This window comes from Alexandromys fortis, unplaced genomic scaffold (assembly GCF_014885135.2).
Source record: "Alexandromys fortis isolate MF-2015 unplaced genomic scaffold, M_Fortis_MF-2015_v1.1 scaffold_1, whole genome shotgun sequence".
NCBI lineage: Eukaryota > Metazoa > Chordata > Mammalia > Rodentia > Cricetidae > Alexandromys > Alexandromys fortis.
Window position 1 is genome coordinate 7,542,723 of NW_026067927.1, and position 24,070 is coordinate 7,566,792.

General features: G+C 38.7%; 1 protein-coding gene across 3 annotated transcripts in view; it reads right to left on the reverse strand.

Annotated features, from left to right (window-relative positions):
- The window catches only part of Cdh8 (cadherin 8), a 334,360-nt gene that overhangs the window by 307,109 nt on the left and 3,181 nt on the right, over positions 1-24,070 (reverse strand). The gene's annotated exons all lie outside the window — the stretch shown is intronic.

The window sequence follows — 24,070 nt, forward strand, 5'->3', positions numbered from 1 at the left end:
GATCACCTTCTTATTTAGCTTCTTTAGGAGATCAAATTATAGACTCACTGACCTTTATTTATCTCTAGAAACCAATTATGAGTGAGTACATCCCATGTTCATCTTTTCGGGTCTGGGTTACCTCACTCAGGATAGTGTTTTCTATTTCCATCCATTTGCGTGCAAAATTCGAGAAGTCATTGTTTTTTACCGCTGAGTAGTATTCTAATGTGTATATATTCCACATTCTTCATCCATTCTTCCATTGAAGGACATCTAGGTTGTTTCCAGGTTCTGGCTATTACAAATAATGCTGCTATGAACATAGTTGAACAAATGCCCCTGTCATATGATCGGGCATCTCTTGGGTATATTCCCAAGAGTGGCATTGCTGGGTCCAGGGGTAGGTTGATCCCGAATTTCCTGAGAAACCGCCACACTGCTTTCCAAAGNTTAGTTCCTGGGGCAGCTGAGGTCAGAGAACCTGAAATGACCCTATCCTATAGTCATACTGATGAATATCTTGCATATCACCATAGAACCTTCATCTGGAGATGGATGGAGATAGAGACAGAGACCCACACTGGAGCACTGGACTGAGCTCCCTATGTCCCAAGGAAGAGCAGAAGGAGGGAGAATATGAGCAAAGAAGTCAGGACCACGAGGGGTGCACCCACCCACGGAGACAGTGGGGCTGATCTATTGTGAGCTCACTAAGGCCAGCTGGACTGCAACTGAAAAAGCATGGGATATAACCGGACTCTCTGAATATGGCGGACAATGAGGGCTGCTGAGAAGCCAAGGACAATGCCACTGGGTTTTGATCCTACTTCATGTCCTGGCTTTGTGGGAGCCTAGCCAGTTTGGATGTTCACCTTCCTAGACCAGGATGGAGCGGGGAGGACTTTGGACTTTCCACAGGGCAGGGAACCCTGACTGCCCCTCAGACTGGAGAGGGAGGGGGAGAGGAGTGGGGGGGAGGGGGAGAGGAGAAGGAGGAGGAGGGGAAAAGGGAGACAGGGAGGGAAATGGGAGGCAGGGAGGAGGCGGAAATTTTTTTTCAATAAAAAATTATATTTAAAAAAAAAGAATTACTCCAATTGTTCAGACAAAAATCCTGCATAAGTCTGTTCAGGAAAGCCAAATATTAGGTGAATAATTTTACAGTTACCATTTGACTTCCCTCCAGTTTGACACCCATATCTTCACTAACAACATTCACAAATCATATCTGTATATCCTACATAGATTATATGAGTTCGGGAATGCAACTTTTTGGAAGCCGGTAGTTAGTGTCTCCAAGTCATTTTGGGTAAGCAGTTGCACAAGGGAAGGAAACTCACATCTATTAAGGTGCCACCATCTGCCATCTGGAGTGTGAGGCACTTCTCTGCTCCATCTGTGCCACAGAATCTCCTTTCTGCAAACTCCTGTCTCCTCTTCCCTTAGGGAGCAAAGGTCGTGGGAGGATAGGTGATCACAACCTTCCAGATGCTCTTTACACACCGTGTGCATGCAGAGACTCAGCCGGGAAAAGCAACAGTTTAAAGGAATGCACCACGTGTTACACTTTGCACACTACTTCTGACAACCTAGCAAAGCATCTGGAGAATACTTCTGCTCTAAAGGTGAGGAACACCAGGTTTCTGAGAGGATGGGAGTGTGAGTTGAAACAGCCCAAGCCAGAGGTAGGGCTGATGCCCTTTTATTCACATAAGTCAAAAACCTGGAAAGTTACTTACAACATTTTTCTGACCTGATTTACAATTCCCTCCAGAATCTGTAAATGTCAAGATTAGCTATACCACCCATACCACCCATCTCCCAGACTCTAATGGAAGACTGGAGAAAAGGACAGACTGTTGTAACCTGTCTCCCAAAATGTATATTAATGCTACATTTAACATGTGAAATGCTTAGTGGATCTAATGGTCTATATGGATTATCAATTTGACTAGAGTCATTTGGGAGATAAGGCTTTGGTCAAATCAGTGCAGAATTATCTGAAATGGATGACCTACCTACCTTAAGAGTGAATACCACTATTCTCTGGGTTTAGATCCTAGAAAAAGGAGGAACCTACCTAAACACAATCATTCAATGTTCCATGTTTCCTGTCTACTCAACAATGGAACTGGCTGTCTCAAGCTCCTGCCAGTAACCAACAATATACTGAAATTATAAGACAGAATAAATTTCCTTCCTTAAATTGCTTTGTCAGGATGTTTTGTCACAGTCAAGAAAACATACTCAAGACACCAAGAAAGCAGTGCATTTAATATATCACAATACTCACCATATATGTGCATAGAATATATTTATATGTATAATCATTACATTCTTCTCCCAATATAAACTCACTGTACTTTGAGCATAAACTCAATCTTTTGTACAGTTCTATAATATTTCAGAAATGTATTCACCATGATTTCTTTAAGCACTCATAATCATGTGGTTTTAAAATGTTAAAGACCTATAACTCCTTACCACATATGAAATAAGGTACAAACAATACCACCTAATATTTTTTATAAACTAAAAGAAATTAGCCCATGAGGGGAAGAAGTGCATCTGTGCTGTTGCATATTTTACTTTTACTTGACTTGAAAACACCACAACTTTAAATTGCATTATCATTTCAATTGACCGAGTCTTTAATGTGCTTATGCTCCTCTGGCCCAGTGTAATAGACATCAAATGGTCTTCAAAATTCATTTTAGATTTCTGCTCTCAAACAGCGTACCTTAACTTTGGGTTTCAAAGCGGGGGGTGGGGGGGTAAATCAAGCATGCCTGCCATGTGTCTCCATAGCAACCAGCACTAACTGCCCTGTGCTATTTATTGTACTGTATTGAGATTGTGACTTTCCGTGATTCTTGAATGCAAGCATTGTGCCTCATTAATCTCTATAACACTGGACATTGGTCATGATGTCCCTTTTATAAGCCAATGAAGTCTTACAGAATGACAAAACATGTAAAAGGTATTCTGATTCCCATTCAACAGTCTCTCACTATGACAGGAAAAAGCTATAGAGAAAAATCTCTGTCTAGTATCTGCTTGAGTACTGTTATTAGTAGAGTAAACCCCAAACCAGCACGAGCAGCATCCTGCTGGCATGTGTCTGAGATGTGAGTCCTTCTGCCTCATACCTGGAGCAAGGAATCCCCCTTTGAAAGCGCACGTGCCCCAAAGTGTGCTTTAACAAATCTCCCATGTGGCCCTGGTATTTCCTAAGCTTTTGAACCAATGCAAGGGTGACACACTCACTCAGTTCTTGTTTCTTGATCAGCTGAAAACACTTAGGTTTTGCTCCTCACATTACAACAATCCTCTGGGAAAGCAAAAACTTTTGTTCATACATATCAGTGAAGATCTAAGGGTGTCCTGCAACACTTCCTTCCAGCTAACATATCAGTCTGAGCATTGTCTCCACATTTCAAGCAGATCAAGAAAAATACACCTCGTTTCCAAATCATTGGTAATTTCGTGTGAAATCACAATGGCCCACTCATTCATAGCCAAGGTTCTCATGAGTGAAACTGTATTGAAGAAACAGATCTAAGGTACAGGCAAAGAAACCTGTATTCTCTGTGAGATGCAGGAAACACTTCTTGGGATGTAGTGATGGATGAGAGATGCCAGGATAGAACATTTCTAAATATATAATAGAGAGGAAAGAAGAAGCAGAATCAAATGCAAAAAAAGTTTGTTTGGGGGCTATGAAAAGTTACATCTGTTTTCCATAAAGGGTTAGCCAGTTCCGACTCCATGGGATCGGCTAAGCACATTTAGGAAGCACTCACATTTTGTGTGACTTACAACTTTTTGTATGTCTCAGTCTTTACTAAGAAGAATTGGAACATGGCTGTTTCATTAGATGTTGTGAATTCTTAGAATTGTATGGAATAACATAAGTTCTTCTTATTTTCTGATCAAAACTAATGGATATATTTTAACCAATGGTAGAAAAACTGTTTTCACTTTCTCAAGCTTGCATCTCACCTGCCCAACTCTGTATACTTAAACCATCCATCGACTTAACTTTCCAACCTGAATTTATAAAATGGTCAGTAGCTCATCTTGATTCTAACCCTGGATGAAGGTTTTTTTGTGTTTTTAAATCACACTGAAAAGACAGTCCAGCTAGCCAGCTTTAAAAGACATATGTCTCCTTTGCCTCAAGACAAAGAAAAATAAACCTAATCCATCCTTGCAGATACATTCATCAAAACTCAAGACCTGTGGATATGGTTCCTATTGCCTCTTGTTGTTTGTGGCTGAAAGAATCTGAAATAGAAGGGAACTGACAGATCATCCAACTCAGTCCCTAGAAGCAGAGATAAAAATAACCACATCAGGGCTGAGGTTGAATCTAGAATGGAAGAATCATGTTTCAACACTGAGCCACATAGTCCTGATATAGTACGCCCACCATGCAGAAAGGAACACTCTCGATAACAGAGCATATTCTGGTTGCTGAAAAATGAATGCACATAAAATTTGTTTTGACTTACACATAGATGAAACAAAGACACACTCTGGCATTTCCTCTTCTTGAAAGAACATTAGTCCATTCTTCTGAAACCCAAAACAGCACACTTAAGAATGCCCATCTAAAGTAAAGTTTATGTGGGAGTATGCAAAGTCATATAATATTAATATTTCCTCAAGATACAGCAAGTTTCATTTTAAACTCTGCTTTGGATAAGATGTTGATGAAGAGGGAAGAGTATCTTTACCTGATCCTGTGGTTTGATGGTAATTGAATTCATGAAGTAATTTCTCAAAATATAAATTTAAATAAATTTAGTAATGACAGTTGAATGGGATTATAGGCATGTACTCCCACATCCAGCTCTCAACATGTATTTAAATAGTTTAAAAGAAACATATTATGTGCATAAGTATATAGAATTGATAAAATGTAGTAAAATATGAGCATCTGATTAATGTGAAGAAATTCATTATTCCTGACATCTTGTGAATTTTGAAATAACTGTAGAATAACAAGAACCCTTTTTAGACCAGATACTATTAAAGTTGCTCATCAAATTTCCATAAATCAGGTGCCACATTTTTCTTATTTGACACATGACGGAACTTAGATTTTACAAAAAACAGGAGATGACCCAATCAGAAATTTAGCCTAGATATGTTTGTATCCAAGGCTTTTCAGTCTACTGGAATCTCTTGAACCAAGCTGCTTTGTTTTTAAACCAAAGAATCTCCTGGGGAATTCCTAAAGTCTTTCCTTCCTGCATCTTAAGAGATGTGTAGTTAACGAGTCTTGCCTGGCGTGGAGCACTGCAGAGAAAGCTGGGGTGCTCAACCTTAGATCACAGATCAAACCATTTCTAGAATGGCCATAGCATTGACATGCACAGATACTCCTTGCAGCTTGTGAGGCTACAGCATGGACTTCTCCACTCTCCATTCCTCGGTACCTACATTCCAAAGACCCATACAGGATTAAAATCAAACATAACCTTGACCTGTGTTCATATTGTGATTTCCTGTATATGCACACCTAACATAAAACTTAACCTTTAGTCAGGCAATGGTGGCACACACCTTTAATCCCAACACTCAAGAGGCAGAAACAGGAAAATTTCTGTCAATTCGAGGCCAGCCTGTTCTATACTGCAAGTTCCAGAATGAGCTTCAAAGCTACACAGAGATACCCATTCTTGAAAAAAAAAAATAAAGAAAAAATTAACTTTTAACTCAGACACATGATCTCAATCCTGTGGTTTGATAGTAATTGAATTACTAACAATAACTAATAACAAATTGCAACAGTTTAGCATTGTTAGACTTTCTTTTCAATTTTTTGGCTGTTGTTCCATAAAAGTGTATTGATCTTGAGCACTCACACCATGGCAATCTCTCTGATAACCTAAGCAGCTACTTAAGTGATGGGTAGGTACCATCCCCAGAGTCTATAAAGGGATGCTTCACATCTCTGTTGGGAAAAAGCAAAGTGGTATATGATTATTTCAAACTACTAAGCGTGGAACACAGCTAAAAATATATAAACTGGTCATTTTTGGAATTTTTTATTTATCACTTTTGCATTACTGTAGACTAGGGTAAAAGAAGTTGCACAAAGCGAAAAATAAATTTCTGCTTCCACATTCAGCTTCTACCATTTACCTGGATCATCTTAGATGTGAACTGAGTTACTAGTCAAATCCAGTTTTCATTAAAATTACTTGAGTTCAATATTGTATGGTATGAGAGAAGGACAGATCTGACTTATATGCTCTGACTTTAACTTGAACACTCCTTGACATACACTCCACCACTATCACTACCAACACACACACACACACACACACACACACACACACACAGTGAGAAATGAGGTCAGAGTTACTAGCCAACTTCTCCATGGTCCCATAGAGATATGAAAAAACACCTCAGATTATGTTAGACCAAAACAGTTTTGGTGTCTGGAGTCTTAAAAGGAGGATTGCGATCTGCAGCCAGAATCTCTTAGAATGAAGAGCATAAAAATTATGTTGCTGTAGACTGTTTCTACCCACATTGAGCAATGAATGGAACAAGAGTTGGATACAGCTAGAAGAATTTCTCAGGTATACAAGTACAGATCTGTGTGGCAGCATTACCAACCTCTTCACATGTACCAATTTCATAATTCACAATAGAGAAAATAAAAACTAACTTTTATGTTTGTTGTTAAGAGCAAAATGTAAAACAGCTTTGTCATGATGTGGGAGCCCCCTCTGTGTGCTGTGATTACCATTAATGAATAAAGAAACTGCCTTGGCCTGTTGATAGGACAGAACTTAGGTAGGCAGGGAAAACTTATGCTGGAAGAAAGAAGGAGTCAGAGAGACACCATGGAGCCGCAGCCAGAGTCAGACATGCTGAAACAATGCTGGTAAGCCACTGCCATAGGGCAATACACAGTTTAATAGAAATGGGTTAATTAATAATAATTAATATGTAAGAGATTGGCCAATCAGAAGTTAGAGCTAATCTGTCAAGCAGTGATTTAAATAATAGTTTCTGTGTGATTATTTGGGGTCTAAGCTAGATGGGCGGCCAGGAACCAGCAAGTGGCCCCCTCCCTACTACAAAATTATCAGGTGATCATTATGTTTTTAAAGGGCCCTAAAAAGGATTTCTGTACACATGTATACTTTTCACAAGTCTCTCATGTTTATATGAATACACGAGGCTATGTAAGGACATGAGTTAACATCACTCAAAAAAAAAATCTGCTTCTTATCTTGGAAACATATGGCTTAAGATAGCTCATGCTATGTTTTTTTTTCTGAGTAGACTCTTTTTCAAAATGACATGAAGGAAACTAGAAAAAATAAAGTGAGCATACATTTATTTAGCAACTACTACAACTTTAAGCAAAAATTTTGTTCTAATATCTTAATGAGTGAACCTTTATTACATATATGCAAACAACCAAAAGATGAAAAGCATGGTGGATTGGGACTATCACTCAGGGTTAGAGTGCTTGGTTAGTAGTCGAAACACTCTGGGGCTGACTCCAAGTGCAAATTATAAATTTAATAAAAAGTTCTTGTTAATGAGAGTGGAGAGTAAGGTGAGACTTTGGCCTCTCTCTTCTGAGATCAGTAGTTCTTCATCAAGTTGCTAGGACATTTTACAGTTTAATTTCTCAGGTCGTATCAGTGGGCACATTCCACAGTGACTCTGATAATGTGACAAGAGGCACTCCAGGCAGTAAGTGCAGCATGATTTCTTCTTAACTAGCAATGTTTTCTCTGGTCATCACTGTTGCCAAACATGCAATGCTCTACATGGTCCTAAGAGCTCTATATCTTTCTAGAAAGGTCAAAAAGTGAACTGCTCTACACTGAAGCTAGGGGATGATTTTGGAAACAGCCACAAAGGTGAGAAAGCAACAAACATTTTACAAACAGAAGAAGGGCAGATCAAGATTTTAAATTCAGAAAAATAATTCCTCTGTAAGTCAGAATGTTGTGCTGGGAACGGTGTGACTCCTGTGTGGAGATCATTTCAGGTTATATCACACTCTTAGCCCCATGCTTAATAGATACATTCAGAGTTAATGAGATAGAAATTTATTCAAGATGAAGTGGGATTTTTTTTTGTTTGTTTGGTTTGGTTTGGTTTTGGTTTTAACATGAATACCTGGATTGGGACTGACAGCTGGATTTTAGGAGTCATGAGGATAATTTTAGCCTTAAACTCCAGATACTTCAGCAAGAGATGAGAGTTCTGGTTAATACAGTATTATATGTGCATACTTGTAGTTGTGTGGATATCAACCTCCTGTATGTATTTCTTTTCAAAAGGCTACCCCATGGAGAAAAATAGCCTGAGGTAAATACACAAACTGTACTTCCCGCTTTTTACTGGAGGCTTAACTTGTCAGTGATCATGATTTACATAGTGATCGTCTCCCTGTCTGGGAAGTCGCATTAGCTTCAAGCTATGTGCTCTGTTAAAGAGGCAGGAGGAGAAAAGTCTTTCCCATTTCAAGCTGTTTTAGATTGTTGATGTGAGATCTGGATAATGTGGGCGAACTGGTCTCAGCAAGAATGCTAAGAGTACAGTAGAATCTATTTTAAAAATAAATGGAGGGTTTTTTTTTTTAAGAGAAAAGAGATTCTCACATATTCCTACCTTACATTTTCAAAGTGAAATTTTATTTTACCTAGAAATTATTTTAGAAATCATGCCACCTTAGCCAAATCACTAACATACTGCATGTCCCAATACTATTGAACAAATGTAGTAGATGACTTCTACCCAATCATTTGTCGCTACTTTAGAATAACAAGTTAATCAATTACATTGATTTTTAAAAGAAATCCATAATCACAGGAGTTTCTAAACTCTATGCGTGTGCTTGGTTTAAGGTTGTAATGGATCACTTAAGAAAACTGTAGCTTTTTCATGACAGACTACATATCAGAAAACTGAGAGAAAATCGTGACAAATGTACTCAGATTTGACATCCAATTCAGCAACTTCAACTTCGAGACTGTGGACAAATTATAGAACCTCGTTAAATCTGTTGATATCTACAAACTGAAATACATTCAAGAAGGCACCTTGTGGTGGTGTGAATGCCTTATGTCTAGTTTTTGAGCTGTTTGGGCAGGACTAACAAGGATAGCCTTAGAGGAAAGTGTATCACTTGGGATGGATTGCGGGGTGTCAAATTATCACATCATTCCAGTTGACTCTTTGTGTCTGGGCTTGTGGATCAGATCTAAGCTCTCAGCTACTGCTCCAGTACCTTATCTCCCTTCCTGATGACATGCTCCCTGCAATGATGGTCATAGTCTCTATTATTCTCTGGAATCATGAGCCCTAAATTGAATGTCTTCTTTCATAAGTTGCTTTGATCACAGTCAATTGTCACAACAATAGAGAAGTCACAAAGACAAAACTCATATGAGTTTTCTATGCATTAAGTGAGCTACATCCTGAGTGTTCTACTTAGAATGATAAAAGTGCTCAAGTTGTTCCTCAGTCAGATCATCATGACTGATTACAATCAGATTTCTTCTTTCTTTAGGGGACCTTTAAATGAGGTCAGAACACAGATATGAAATTGTTTCTGCAAAACATCCTGTTTTCAAAAAAGAAATCAAGGAAAATCTTTGATGAATGTCTAAGAATTAAAGCATGTAACAGATGATGGATTTAAACATCACAGTAAATAAAAACAAACTTATGGAGAAATTATTGTGGTTAAAAAATAATGATTATTTGAAAAGTGAATAATCATTTATCCAAGTAGGGATCCGGGTTCTTCCCATCTATGTAAAAGTGTATCACACATAAATCATTACAAATTTAAATCCTTCCTGTTCACTACTTATAAAATGTTCTAATAAGTGTAACTGATTTTCAACAAATATCTGATATTACAAATCATACTGTTTTTAAAAGATTTAAGACTATGGAGATGAAGCCATTGTTTAAATTGCACAAGAAGGAAAATAATTGAAATGTACTGTTATTACAAAAGAATCATTTTTATAAAGTAGGTTTTAATAATTCTTCATATTGATTGAAAATTTCATTAAAGCTTCTATTATTATAATGTGGTGATTGTATTTACATCATAAAAATAACCTGGCATAGCACAGTGATGCATGACTTTAATCCCAGAGTCCTGAAGACAGAGACAGGCAGATCTCTATGAGTTCACAGAGACCAGCCTGCTCTCCATAATGAATTGGAGGCCAGTCATAGTCACAAGCGAGACCTCAGTAATGGCTTCAGAAGTACACACTGACTCAGTTGTTTGCACCTGTGTATGCATGCAGGAGTATGTATATTCCCTGGAGCTTCAAACCTAAGCTTGTGGCTCAAAGAATTTGCCTTAGGTGAATCAATATTTCTGAAATAGTAAATTATAAAGCGAAAACGACTGTTTACTTGGGGAAAAGAGAACCGGCAGTGAATTTCAGCTAAGGCGCTCATGCCTTAGCATTTTCAGGGCAGCAGGGATACAACTGCATCGGTGAGAAAAGTGTGTATTTTGCTGAGACTTTTACAAGATTTGAAAGAAGAAGCCAGGACCTATCGGAGTTTCTAGGAGCCGGAGAAGAGGAAGATTTTGCATTTGCAAAGACTCTTGGAAGTCCCTGTTCCAAAGCCAGCATCCTTTCTTCAGCTCCCTCAGCCCCTCTCTCCAGGGAGAAGAGCATTCACGTGGATCCCTTTGCTTCACTCTCAGGCTTGCATCTCAGTAGTTCCTGGGCATGGTGACTTCCTTTGTAAATGTGGCAGCGGTTCTCCGCTAGGCAGCTCATAGCAGGTGACTTTCCACAAACACTCACAGAGCCCACACAATTCTAAGCCTGTGACTATGTCCAAGCAAAACAAAAACAAAACAAAATATAAAAACTGATAACTGCTGAAGATTTCTTCAAATTTTAGCCAAAGATCTCTCCAGTCTCTTTGCATTTATGTTTTTCTGGCCTTCATTTCACATTGCCCAGAATGTGGGGTGCTGGGTTATATTAAGGAACATAATCTTGGATAATTGAAGCTAAGAGGTCACAAGGCAGCATGAGCTTTGAAAACCTGCTTTAATAATGTCCCTGGGGAGAGCATCTATTATGAATCCAGGTTTGCAGTCTCCATTCACCAGGGTAAATAGAGAAGATGCATGGTTCTTGGGTTTAAAGAGAAAACATAAACCATGTGATTGGATGGACCGCTTAAAAGGTGATGGGATTCAGGTCTTTCTTACCTCCAGCATTGGCATGCTGAAGAATTTAGGAGTACCTCTACTTACTGGATACATGTTAACAATCTCAATATATTTCCTAGTTGAGGAGAGGAACCACAGGGGAGCTGCCTCTTTTCATGCTCAGGATTTGACAAAAGATGCACGAGTTGCAATGGTCTTAGTGAAAAGGCAAGATGCCTGATTTTATTGTGACTCATATACTATCTTAGTTTCCCTCTTGGTCTGGTCTGCTGGGTTGTTGGGCTAACTATAAATAAATAAATAAATAAATAAATAAATAAATAAATAAAGCCTTTTTTTTTTGGAATAGCAAAATGTCTCAGATAAAAATAAGATGTTTTCCATGTTTCCATGTTCCAAAAGAGCATATCCATGTGGGAAGAAACATAAGGGAGAACCAAATAAAGAGAGGGAGAATGTGGCTCAGAATAGCAGAAGGAAGATTTGGTTCTATACAGCCCATTTTTCACTCCAATCCCAAATTCCCATCCTATTGACCACTCCATAGAGTGACTCAGTATCTCTGAAGTTGTGTGCACTTTTGGGACAGCTGATAGTAACAGTCTGTCATAAGTGAAGCCTGGTTACAGTGCCATATAAATTAGAAGGCACTAGCCCCTTGAACAGTATGTGTTTCCTTGATCCCATTTAGCATGGTCATTCAACTTTCACTGTTCCTAGTGTTCATTAGATAATTAAATATATATGTGCCCATACGTATTTGTGAACTTCCCAAAGCCATCTCCAAAGTCATCTTAAGTTTTAAAATAATTGCACAAATTAAGTTGCTTCTGTGACTAAATAAAACAAAGATAAATCCTAATTCAATGCTTTTGCTCCCCGCCCCCAATGCATCCTGCATGGTTTTGGTCTTGACCTGGAAGAAGGGAATGAAGAAAAGACAGACACATAGAAACACATACTGCAAAGCTGGAATCAAGTGAAGCCTGCTAGCTCTCATGGAGCATCACCAACCATGTAACAGTCCAGAACCTTCTTGCTTTTCTATATACAGTATGAGAAGGAATGGCCAACTAAGATAGTAGGAGGTCTCTGGAGAAGGGATGCAATCATGTGGGAAGAAGAAGCTGCATTTGCCTTAGCAAACATTGTTCAATTGTTTGTAAACACCTTTACTTGAACCAGAGGGACACTTTGCCATTTCTCTGTGGCTCACTCAGGGGAAAGCTTTGAAAATTTTCCATGAGTCTGAAAACATTGGTGTCCTCAATAGGAACATGCCCCTATCAACAATTCACATTAACTCAGGACTTCATCAGTTCCTTACACATCTCTCAGGGATTCTTCTGCTCCATGCATATTCCAAATGAACATTCATAACTAAAACACTTTTAAAAGACATAACTGACCAAAGGTTTAACCAACAATATTGTTTCGACTTTCTCATTTCTCCCCTAAAATATATTGGAGATTGCAAGCATGAACTACAAGATATAACAATTTCAGATATCCCTTGTTAAGTCATTATGTTCTTGATAAGTTTTAATGGCGATGGTCACAGTTTTGTCTCTGGCATCAACTGCTAAAATGCACATAAGGTTAAAATCACGTTTGTCGGTTCACTCAAATTGTTCTGACTTCCTGCTGATTCTGGCTAGCCATGGTTATTCAGCAAATGTCATGTGTCAAAATCAAAGTACACTTTTTTTTTCTTCAAAAATAGCATAGCTGTGTGGTCAGAACTGCTTTCTAGGTATGTGTTAACCTATCTCAACACATCTGTCGAAGGACCAAAATAGAGCGGTCTCCCTGGTGAGACTCATCAGTGGTCCTCATATCCAGCAGGTATACCTTTGCTCTACCACAACCACACACTGCTCCCACCCATCCCTCCTTCCTCCTCTCCTGCCTCCTCCGTTATCTCACGTCTTCCATCTCCCAAACTTGACCTTTATCATGCCTGCTCCTTTTTCTAATTTCCCTTTCCTATCATTTTGGATCCGGTAAATTTTATGATCCTATGGAAATATCTTTCGTTTTGTATGTTTTCTGCTTTGTGGTTACCTTTTTATAGTCTGGCATATCTTCCTTCAGGTTTCAATAGATGTGATAAAACACCTGTGACCAAACACAACTTCAGGAGGAAAATGTTGACTCCATCTTGTGTTTCCAGGTAACAGCCCATTATTGATGAAGTCGGAGCAGGAACCTGGAGGCAGGAGCTAATACAGAAATCATGGAGAAGTGCTGCTTACTCTTTTGTTCCTCGTGGTTTGCTCAGTTTGCTTTGTTATAGCACGCAGGACCAACAGCCATGAGGTGGGATCACCTTCCATGATTGGGGTCTTCTCACATCTATCATCAATCAAGAAAATGCTGCACAGACTTGCCCACAGGCCAATCCAATGGGGCATTTTCTCAGTTGAGTTTCCCTCTTTCCAACTGACTCTGGCTTGAATCAAGCTGTTTAAAAACTAATTCACATTGGGGAGCCAATTGTTGAACATTGTGACACAGCTCTTTCACCAGCAAACATGCTGAACCACCTTCACACCTATCCTGCGATGCGCAATACCTTTGACCTATGCATTGAAATGCATATGTATATATATATATGATATATATGACATATATATGCATATGACTATATGATATATAGTCATGGGAGCTGCTAAAGTACCCATGTCTCCATGTCTACCATTTCATCATTCAGTTACTTCTTTTTGCTATCTTTTCTTCCAAAGATGTGATGGAGAGAAAAAAGATTGGGGTATTTAAATACATTCCTTACCAGGTTACCACGTCGGTGGTATATTGAATTTGGGAAGGGCTATTAAACTAATCAGATTGTTAGCCTATGAGTCTAATGACAGTGAAGGCAGCTTTGATCAATAAAATACGAAATAGCAAAGGCAATGATTTCTTAAAGCAGCGTCACAAGGCTGATTCTAAAATACTCTTGCCAAGGCAGACATTCAACCAGAGGATGAGCACTGACAATGTACTGCTGCGCGGAAAGAACACTAGCATGCGCATATACATGCATGCACATGTGTATATGCTCACACACGGGCCACCTAAGGCAAGCTGCTGCAATGAGAATTCACTTACTGGCTTAAGCTCACATAAGCACATAAAAAAGAAAGGGGAAGAAAGACTTCACTATAAATAACCCTGCCACATTCTAAATAAAGCCTTTGGGTATCTGGGGAGTCTGACTTGCTTTAAGGAGTTATTGGATTTGGTCAATTTTAATAGCCATGTTTGCTCTTTCCCCAAATTACTTTTCCTCAGAGAATTGTCTAGAGACGTGAGGGGTTTATTCTCAGTGGATCCAGCGGACGACGAATGCCGGCAGCACAGAACATGGCCAGGATCCCCAGAAGAATGACATTATATTCCAGATTTAAAAGGAGAACGAAGGGATGAATAACAGTGAAAGACAAAGGCACAGGATCATTTAAATCAGATGCACAGAGTCACAAGTGGCCACAGGAACTCACTGCAGAGAGCTGAGTGAATTGCTCTTCCTACCTCTGGAGCCTGGGCAATACTGCCCAGCAGCTCAGATTCCAGCATGCAGGGGATTGTTACTGAATTATTCAGCATTTGCACAATTAGTTCAAGCAACTTGAGGGGAAAAGCATTCCGTCTTCTTTTAGTTCTTGTCTACGTGTACAGGATTTTATGTTTCATCCCCCTCAACCATTCCACTTCACTTTCTGCTGTTCCGGCAGTTCCCACTTTCAGAGAAACCTAGAAAATTGCACACTTCTGACCGAAGACTTCAGTGAGCTGGCTTAATGCCTCGGCTCTGGAGGAGTGAAGAGCCACACCAGGCTCAGGAAAACCATTTCCCTTTCCTCACTGGATCAATGAAAAGTGGCTGCACCTCCAAATCTAATTCTCATAGCTATAAAATGAAGACGATTAGCAACATACAAATATATTGAAAGGAACCAGCAAGATGCCTGAACCATCAACAAAAATGCTCACCTGCTAAGGCTTTCTCCACATCATTTCCTGTTACTTCACTGGCCAGAAACGATGCAATGTATATACTGTATGCATATCCAATAACAATACAATCAGGTTAGGTATAGATGACTAATCAATGGTAGATGTGTGCATATATGTATATATGATTTTTGTATGTCTGTCTTTATGTGTGCATGCTCATGTGTGTAAGAGCAGGTTTTAGCATGCTATGGTGCACCTGCATCAGTCAAAGGACAACAAACACCTTCTTTGAAACAAGCTCTCTTGCTTGCTGCTAGTAACAGTTGCCAAGCTAGCTGTCCTGAAAGATTCCTAATAATTGTCCTTTATTTCCTTCCTCCTCACTCTTGAAATACTGAGACTATAGGCCTGAACTAGCACCCAGTCTGGTGTCACATGAGTTCCAATGATCTGAAGCCAGGTTCGGTTCTCGGGTTTGCGTAGTAAGCATGTTAACCAGAAGGCCATCTTCTCAGACGCTAGGTGTGTTTCGCTGAGATAAAGATCTCACTTTCGTGTTGCAAGGGCTTTCTTTACACTGGTTCCAGTTTCCCTAGTATGAGGATTATAAGTGTGTATCACTATACCTGGTTTACCAGATATTTTAAAATGAGAAAGCGAGAGAGAGAGAGAGAGAGAGAGAGAGAGAGAGAGAGAGAGAGAGAGAGAGAAACATTGTCCAAGCCCTGCTAAGTTTAAAAAAAACAGTCCACAAATCACTGTGACCATGAGACCCGTCTTTCCTGGGACCAGACTGCAGTACTGTCATCTCCCTATGAAGAAAATAATACAATCACCACATGCAGGTGCAAAAGCACACATTTCCTTACTCAGGAAACGCAACAATACATTCATTCTTACCAGCAAAATGTATACAGATGTTTGCAAAAAAAGCCTTGCAACTGAGTAAACAATTCTAACGTGTGCTACTACCAAACTATTATATACTAATCATGAGAATGCACATTGGTATTCATGAAGGGTTTTACTTTCCTCATCTGAAAATTGGGGTCTCACCCTAGGACATTAAGAACTTACCGCTTAGGATTCAGATGCTATAATGTTACCATGGTTACCAGAGAAAGCTTTGAAGTGCCCTGCCCAGATTTGACTCCTGCATTATCGCTCACTCAGTATTTGTTAAATGTGTGCATTCTAATGGCTTTAACTCTTCCTCTCAGTGACTCCTGACATGGTAGTGAGTAAATCGTACCTTTACCAATGGTTTGCTGCGAGGCTTGACCAGGAAGCGCCATAAAAATGTAATGTAAACCCTCAATGGATACTAAGTGCTTACAGTCATTACTTAACCACTGAGTTTTCTTCCCCTTTAATGTCCCTGAATAATGTCATGAATTTCATCATCACCACCATAATATCCACAGCAACGACTGTCTGTTCCACATAGCTGGGCTTTTCCACCCCCAAGATTAGAACGAAATAGAACTATACAGCCGGTCGTTTAGTCCCTCTCCATGCCCAATCTTTCTGAGCAAGCTCATTTGGATTCTGCTATTGTCGCCACTGAAGCCCAGTGACATTTGATCCTCTGTAGATTCCAGAACACATCTGTAGAACTGTGGTTTAAATACAGACAGAAAAGAAAGAAGCCCATGGCTCCAGGGAGGGTATAGATAATATTAACACATGGCGTTGGGTACATAGATTCTTTCCTTTGCCAGGTCACACATGGCCACAGGAGCAGAGGAAAGGGTCCTGCCTGCCTTGCACCTTCCACATAGCACCTGGGTTCAAATGAGATGAACAGCGACCTCTTCCCTCAGCTGTCTCCTGAAGGTTCTTCAAGTACCATCTCTGCGACTATTGTGACTATTCTTTTTTATTGTTATTATTTTTAGTGGGGGAGGCAGAAACTTGTAGGACTCAGCCTGCATGTCAAGAGCAATAAATAAATAAATAAATAAACAAATAAACAAATAAATATGAACAAAACAAAACAAATAAATAATTGCAAAAATCATGATCTAAATTTTGGGGGAGTTGACAATTGATGAATTTAATGAAAACTATGTCTTTTAATGTTTTCTGAATATTTAAATGTAGTGTTGTACGTATCCAGCTAAATGATTTAATTACTTAAACATGAAATATATTTAAATACTTAATCCTTTCATGTGTGCATAAATGACCTGGAGATATGGTTAAAATGCAGGTTTGATTTAGTAAGTCTGGATATACACTTGTTGAATGGAACTTGGTAACTCTTACGAGCTTCCAGGCATTGTCAGTGTTGGGGTTCTAAAAGGCTTACATTGAGTTGTAAGAACACAGTCTGTCATATTCTTCTTCAAGTTATAGCATCTACAAGGATTCTTGACTGATCTGTAACCTCAGGAGGTAATCTGAGTGCCTGTTGAAGAACACAGCCACATCTTAATTGAACATTCAGAAGTCAGTGCCTTTATTTCAAAATATATGAAGATGTCAGGCCATGACTAGATGATGCTGGAGGTGTAGGGCTGAATTAAAATTAAATATAATATAAGTGACACAAATAAATAAAGTATACTGATATATACATATATATGATACAAACACACACACATATATATGTATATGTATATATATATGTGTATATATATATACATATATATATATAATCAGCATCGAGGAAACATGCCCAGCTAGGCAAAATAACATCTTGGAAGTTCTCTAGCACACTGACCTTCCTTAAGTATAGTTCTATAGCTAATATTTCTAGGTAATTCTTTTTTTCTGAAAAATTCAAATGAGCATGTGAACTGACTGAACTACCTAAAGACTTGCAAGGTAATTCCCCACTTAAAGATCATATATAAAGCCTTTACATCTGCCTAATATTTGGTCTGTTCCATGGTAATGAAAGTCATTTACTATTTCGCAGTACTGCAGACACACTGAATGTTCTTATTTCCTTGTTGCATAAAGATGATTAAATATGTTTAGCACTGTAATTGATTAATTGATGAGACTCACCGTTCACTGGCCAAGTGTATAAGACAGGTGTAGTTTTTCTTTTTTTGTCTAAGGTTTTATTTACAAAGCATTTCAAATGAAATAAATTTCCAAGAATTTATTATGGATGGATGGCACTCCGAGTTTTTTTTTTAATGAGCAGAATACCATTACCATTTATTTTCAGTAATTTCATGGCTTTTAATATAATGAAAAAAACATTATTAAGAATAAAATGCAGAAAATTCCCTTGTTAACAAAGTGATAATCTGGCTATACAGGCTAAAAACGAAGATTGAGCCTGGAGATATATTTATTAATCTCGGAATCAATGTCAAGAATTAATTTCTCACTTTGCGTAAAGCAGCTTGCCTGGATGCCAAACACTCATTACTTGTTTGGATTTTTTTAAGAGTTTAGGTTGTTTTTAATTTGATAAATACTTGGGGCAAAACAGTGGATAGTGCTTAGAGAAGTGGTTAACACTCTCCTAAAATTACTCCAAAAAAAAAAAAAAAATCCAGGACCTTGACAGTGTGTGACTCTTTTGCAGGGGTAACAGCAAATGTATGAAAATAGGACATGGGAACTAACGGGTTATTACGTGAGTAAGTGCTCCATCAGACACATATATATTCCACATTTGAATACATACATTTTTATATGAATAGGTGCATATATATTTGCATAATAATATACGTGTGTCAGGAATTTTTATCACGCATGCATATTATGATTCAATTCTCTGCACATTATACTCCTAATTTCTGAAAATTGTGATGTTGCCACAATGTTCTAAAGTTATGAGTCATGAGTTTTCAGAGGCTTCATTCAGAAGGTATAGCAAATATGCCTTCTAGTTATTTAGTACTAAAGTTCATCCAATACAGTTAGATAGATTTTTGTCCATCCATGTATAATAATGGGAAAAAAAAATCTGTATTTTTAATATTGGCAAACTTTTGTTCTTTATTCATAAAATAGAATGTCTAACCTGCTTATTTTACCTGTATGTGCTGTTATTTTATTTCAAGTAGATAACACAAAATAATTAATAAAATGACCATCAAAGGGATTATGATCTATACAAGAATCGTTTTATAAGAAATCTGACTTTGCCAGGCTAAGGCACATGCGTATTTGTGAGTTCAAGGCCAGTCTGTTCTACCCATTAAGTTCCAGGACAGCAAGAACTATTACACAGAGAAATCCTATCTTGAAAAAAAACAAACAAACAAAAAAACAACAACAACAAAAAACCTAAATCAAACAAAAGCAGGCAGAGTGGTTCAGGTCTTTAATTCTACCACTCTCGAGGAGAGGAAGGCAGATCTCTGCGAGTTTGAAGCCAGCCTGGTCTAGAAAGCAAGTTCCAGGAAAGTCTGAGCTACACAGAGAAACCTTTGTAAAGTCTGATTTAATTTGCTGTGCTATCTGTAGAAAGAAGCCGCAGTTATCCTCTCATTTACACCATGCCTGCATTATGTGGGGAGGAAAAGCAATTTATAACATTTCCTTTTTATATTTTAATTTTTTGTTGTAGCATTAGGACCTAACATGAGCAACACGGTCTAATTTCTATTTACATTTCATATGGAATAATCCAGCCAACACAGTGGACATTTTTAAAAGATGAGGAAGTACGATTTGTTTGTCCCTCTTCACATCTTCTCAAAATCACTCAATTAATATGAAAATGTATATAGATACCTATTCATAACCGAAAAGGCAAATATCACACCTACAGAGTCAAAAGAGTTTTGCACATATTTAATAAAATGCAGATGATTTTATTAGGGTGCATAAGCTCAAAAATACAGGAGCATTATATAACAACCTAATCATCATATTTTATAGAAATAAAACTTCAGTGTCAGAGAATATTTGTCCAAACCTTAAGCCTCGATCACCTGGTCTCTTTTTAAAGAATATAGCAAACAAGGTAGGAGTGTAAGGCTTCAGAAATAAAAACCCAGATGTCTGAGACTTCAGTCACTAACAAACACAGGTAAATCCAAATGTGACCATGTGAGTCACCTTCAGCAATAGTCTTAGATGTATATGCATGTATGTGTGTAAGTGTGCCCGTGTACATGAGTATGAGAGCCCGATTGTGCCTCGGTCCTTAGTAGATTTCGATAGTTGAGAGTATGACCTTAATTTGTATCACCAGCAAATAATTTCCAACTGGGTTGAGCTGCCTGCTATTTTCAAGTCAGGACACACTGAGCAAAAGGCAGGCAGCATTTGTTGTGTGGCCAGATTGAGACACACAATGCTGACTTGCATTTTTTTTTGCCAAATTATTGGTGCACACAGTTCTGTCAGAGGAGGCAGAAGCTTCGCAGAACTGACAGAGAATTGTTCTTACAAGGCCAAAGATCCAATTTGGCGGTGGCTGCATTGCCCAGTGCTCTTAACATGCAAAGGCCTGGCAAAAATAATGGCATGTCAAGTGCAATTTTCCTACCAGCCGCTGACACCGTAAACTGTAATATAGTGTAATTACTTGGCATCGCATGTCCTTCATACTAAGTACCACCCAAACGATTGCCAAGTTACAGGGAAGAGAGAAGGTTAGAAGGTCAAATTTAAAGAGAGAAAATGAGTCAGTGCCTTGGAGGAAGAGGATTATAAATAGACTAGGCACCACCAGCGAGAGAATTACATCCAAATAAGGAAGGCATCGGAAGCCCAGGTAGGAGGAAAACAGGCAGCCAACACAGGAGAGGAGTTTATGTAAGGGAGAGATTTAGGATAGAATAATGCTGACCACCTGGACAGCCAGATACCTTTGTCCAAAAATAAAACAATGTGAGAAAAAGAAAGTCATGGGGGCCACGGAACAAGAGCTGAGACAACAGGGCCTGAAAACTGAAACACAGTTAAATATTCTTGTTCTGTGGACATTGGTGGCTGAGTTTATTCCCCAAGTACTTGAGGAGAATAGAGCTAAACCAAAAACCTGATAGATCTCCCATAGATACTTCTTGTTTGTTCACCTTTGTTATAAAAGCCCACGTCCTAAATCTCTGCTTTGTAGTATAATAGATTGATGCATATGCCTGTGCACACACGCACACACACATACACACACACACATTTCATATCTTTTAGTGAAATACAGGACTTCACACCTGCAACATAAGCATGAGGGTAGCTGAAGGCAATTGATATGCATTCAAGACGTAAGCTGCACATAGTACCAGACCGAGCTACAATGTGTCCAACCCGATTCAATGAGAGACTAGGAAGCCAAAAACGGAGTCTCTGTGAATGATGAACGAAGCTGGTAAACTTCTCAAAGAGGCTCCAGAGAACTCTCTTGTCCTATTTGGCCTGCCAGATGCGCCGTGAACGTAGCAGTCTTTATCCTGAAAATGACCCTCACTAGTGCCCCTTCTGGTGCCCTGATCTCATACTTCCAGTGTCTCTTCTTTATTGTCAACCATGTAGGATGTGTTAGCTTAGAGCATTTCCACTGAAGAATGTCATCTTGACATTATCTCTGCTCTGCACATGATTTTGGTCATACCATGTCATCAATGCTTTATAGTTTCATCTTGTGTCCTTTGCCACAGGGTTAATGTGTCTCCTAACACAGGTTATTTCTTGGGAACTTGTCATGTGCCTAAAGAATAGGTTAGCACCCTCTGTTTGCTCCCACAACACCACATACCTTCACTTCAGAGTACTTTCCTTAATTCAATATGCCATTTTTCACATGATTAATTGTATCGGTCTCCTCTTGATACATATCTGTGTTTGTTCAGTTACGGACACTCCGCTGACAATGGGATACCTAACGGATGTAGCAGATGCAGATGCTTCATCTACAGTTATGGTCTCTTTCTATACTCTGCCTCTTTACTACAGAGATCTCTCTGTCTATCAGAAAGTATGCATGCACAATTTACCATGAGGACAAGTTTATTTTAATCTCAATTACAAGCTTGGTCAAAAACCGCAGTGGGATTTTCTCCCCTTCCTTTCTACCATCAGACAATATAAGATTATTTGGGTTAAGAGTTCTATGAACTGTTACATTCCCTGTCAGAGTTTCCAGAGAAACTCATTTCTGGGATTGGTAGCTCTGTGGGGTTTTTAGGATTTCTGAGCTTGCGAACAGGCTAAGGGTAACCTTCTTCATAGAGAACTGGAGACAGGAGTGAAGGCTGATAAAGTAGTATTTGTCTTTCAGAAATTCTGAAAAGGTCATACCTAGTCTACTTTGAACAAAAAGCACAGACACAAGTGTGAGCTATGTTACACCTGCCACCTGTGAGAGACCCAGACTCCACAGGTGTGATTTCACCAACTATTTCAAGATACATTCCACCTTCAGTACCTCTAAAGAGACATCAAAATCAGTACATATAAACAGTCATTTAACTCCCCATCTGGTATAGCTATATGAAAGAGAACACAAAAACATTGAATTAACACTTCATTGAAAACTGCCACTTGTGTTAAATCTAATTGAGCTTATATGATTTCTCCAAACTCCTTCATTGTTTAGGTAGAATGTCCATTCATGTGTTTGTAGGAAATTTCATTGCCTGTTTCGTTTTAGGCAGCCACTATTCTTGAATCCTGGGATTTGGGATATAGAACAATTAATACGAATGAATCCTTTAAGAAACACACATTCTGGAAGGAGACCAACTGTAATCTTAGTTACGTTAGATGATGATTGTACAGTAATGAACCACGTCGATAAAGAACAGGAAATACTGAAGGAGGAGCAACCATATACCAGACAAAAGGAACAGAGATGGGCTCCTGAAAAATGGCTTCTACTTTCTTCTATGTTAACAAGAAACACAAAAACATCTCAGCTTCTGACCAAGGATATATGCTTTCTTCCTCTATGTTCGTAATTTTGAATCAAGCATGCCCAATTTACAACCCATAGAGACTACACACATGCACGACCATGGGTAGTTATAAATGTGATAAATCACAAAATTGTACACTTATGAAAAATACTATGATATTGTTTTATAATTCAACATGAAGTTCTTGAGTGAGAATTTTGTATATGACAATGTGAAAAAATGTCAAATATTTGGATACGCTGTGATTAATTGAAACAGTCTCCTTCCTAATTCTATTCTGCCTCACCAGGCTGAGAACCAGGGGCCCTTACTTAGTCCCTCCTACTCTAATCCTAATAAACATGGACTAGAGAAGGGGCCTCTTTTGGTTCCATAGTCTTGTGCTCACACAGAAAGAGAGATATCAGTGTTTGGTTGTTGTTTCTGTTATTTTGTTTGTGTATTTGTTTTATCTAACATGCCTGTTGCAGCTAGTCACAAAACAAAGTTGAGAACCCAGTTATAATCACTACATGACAAATATTACACAGCTGACCTTTCATTCACTTCTAAATACCTGCATTAACACAATCCTCCAAAAGCTTCAACAGTTTTCTTAACGTGAACACCCAAAAACGACAAAAATCAATGTTCAAAGCTCTTGGGTTTATCTCTAATGTTTAGGTTCGTTCTCCACACCCAGCTGCCACCAATATGTAAAACCAGAGGTTGGATAATATAAAGATGTGTGTGCAATCCCGAAGAGCCAATCGCTCAAAAGCTGACTCTGCCCTTGAGCTTGAACTCAGCCTACTGGGTCGGAGGCCCCCAACATCGCAACTTGCAGGAGGGCCTTTTAAAGAGCAGGTATGCTCATAGGTAACTAATGCTTCTCAGCTGGTTCCTGGGGAGAAGCTCTGCAGTGAAGTGGTTTCAAGAGTCAAATGGAGAAGACTGTGCATAAAGATAAAACACCATAAAACACCAGTGAGCGCCCTGATGTGGATCATCCCTGCACTCAGCCTGACACATAATCAGAAGCAGTCACCTACAATAGTTTTTTTTTTTTTTTTTTTTTTTTTTTTTTTTTTTTTTTTTTTTTTTTTTTTTT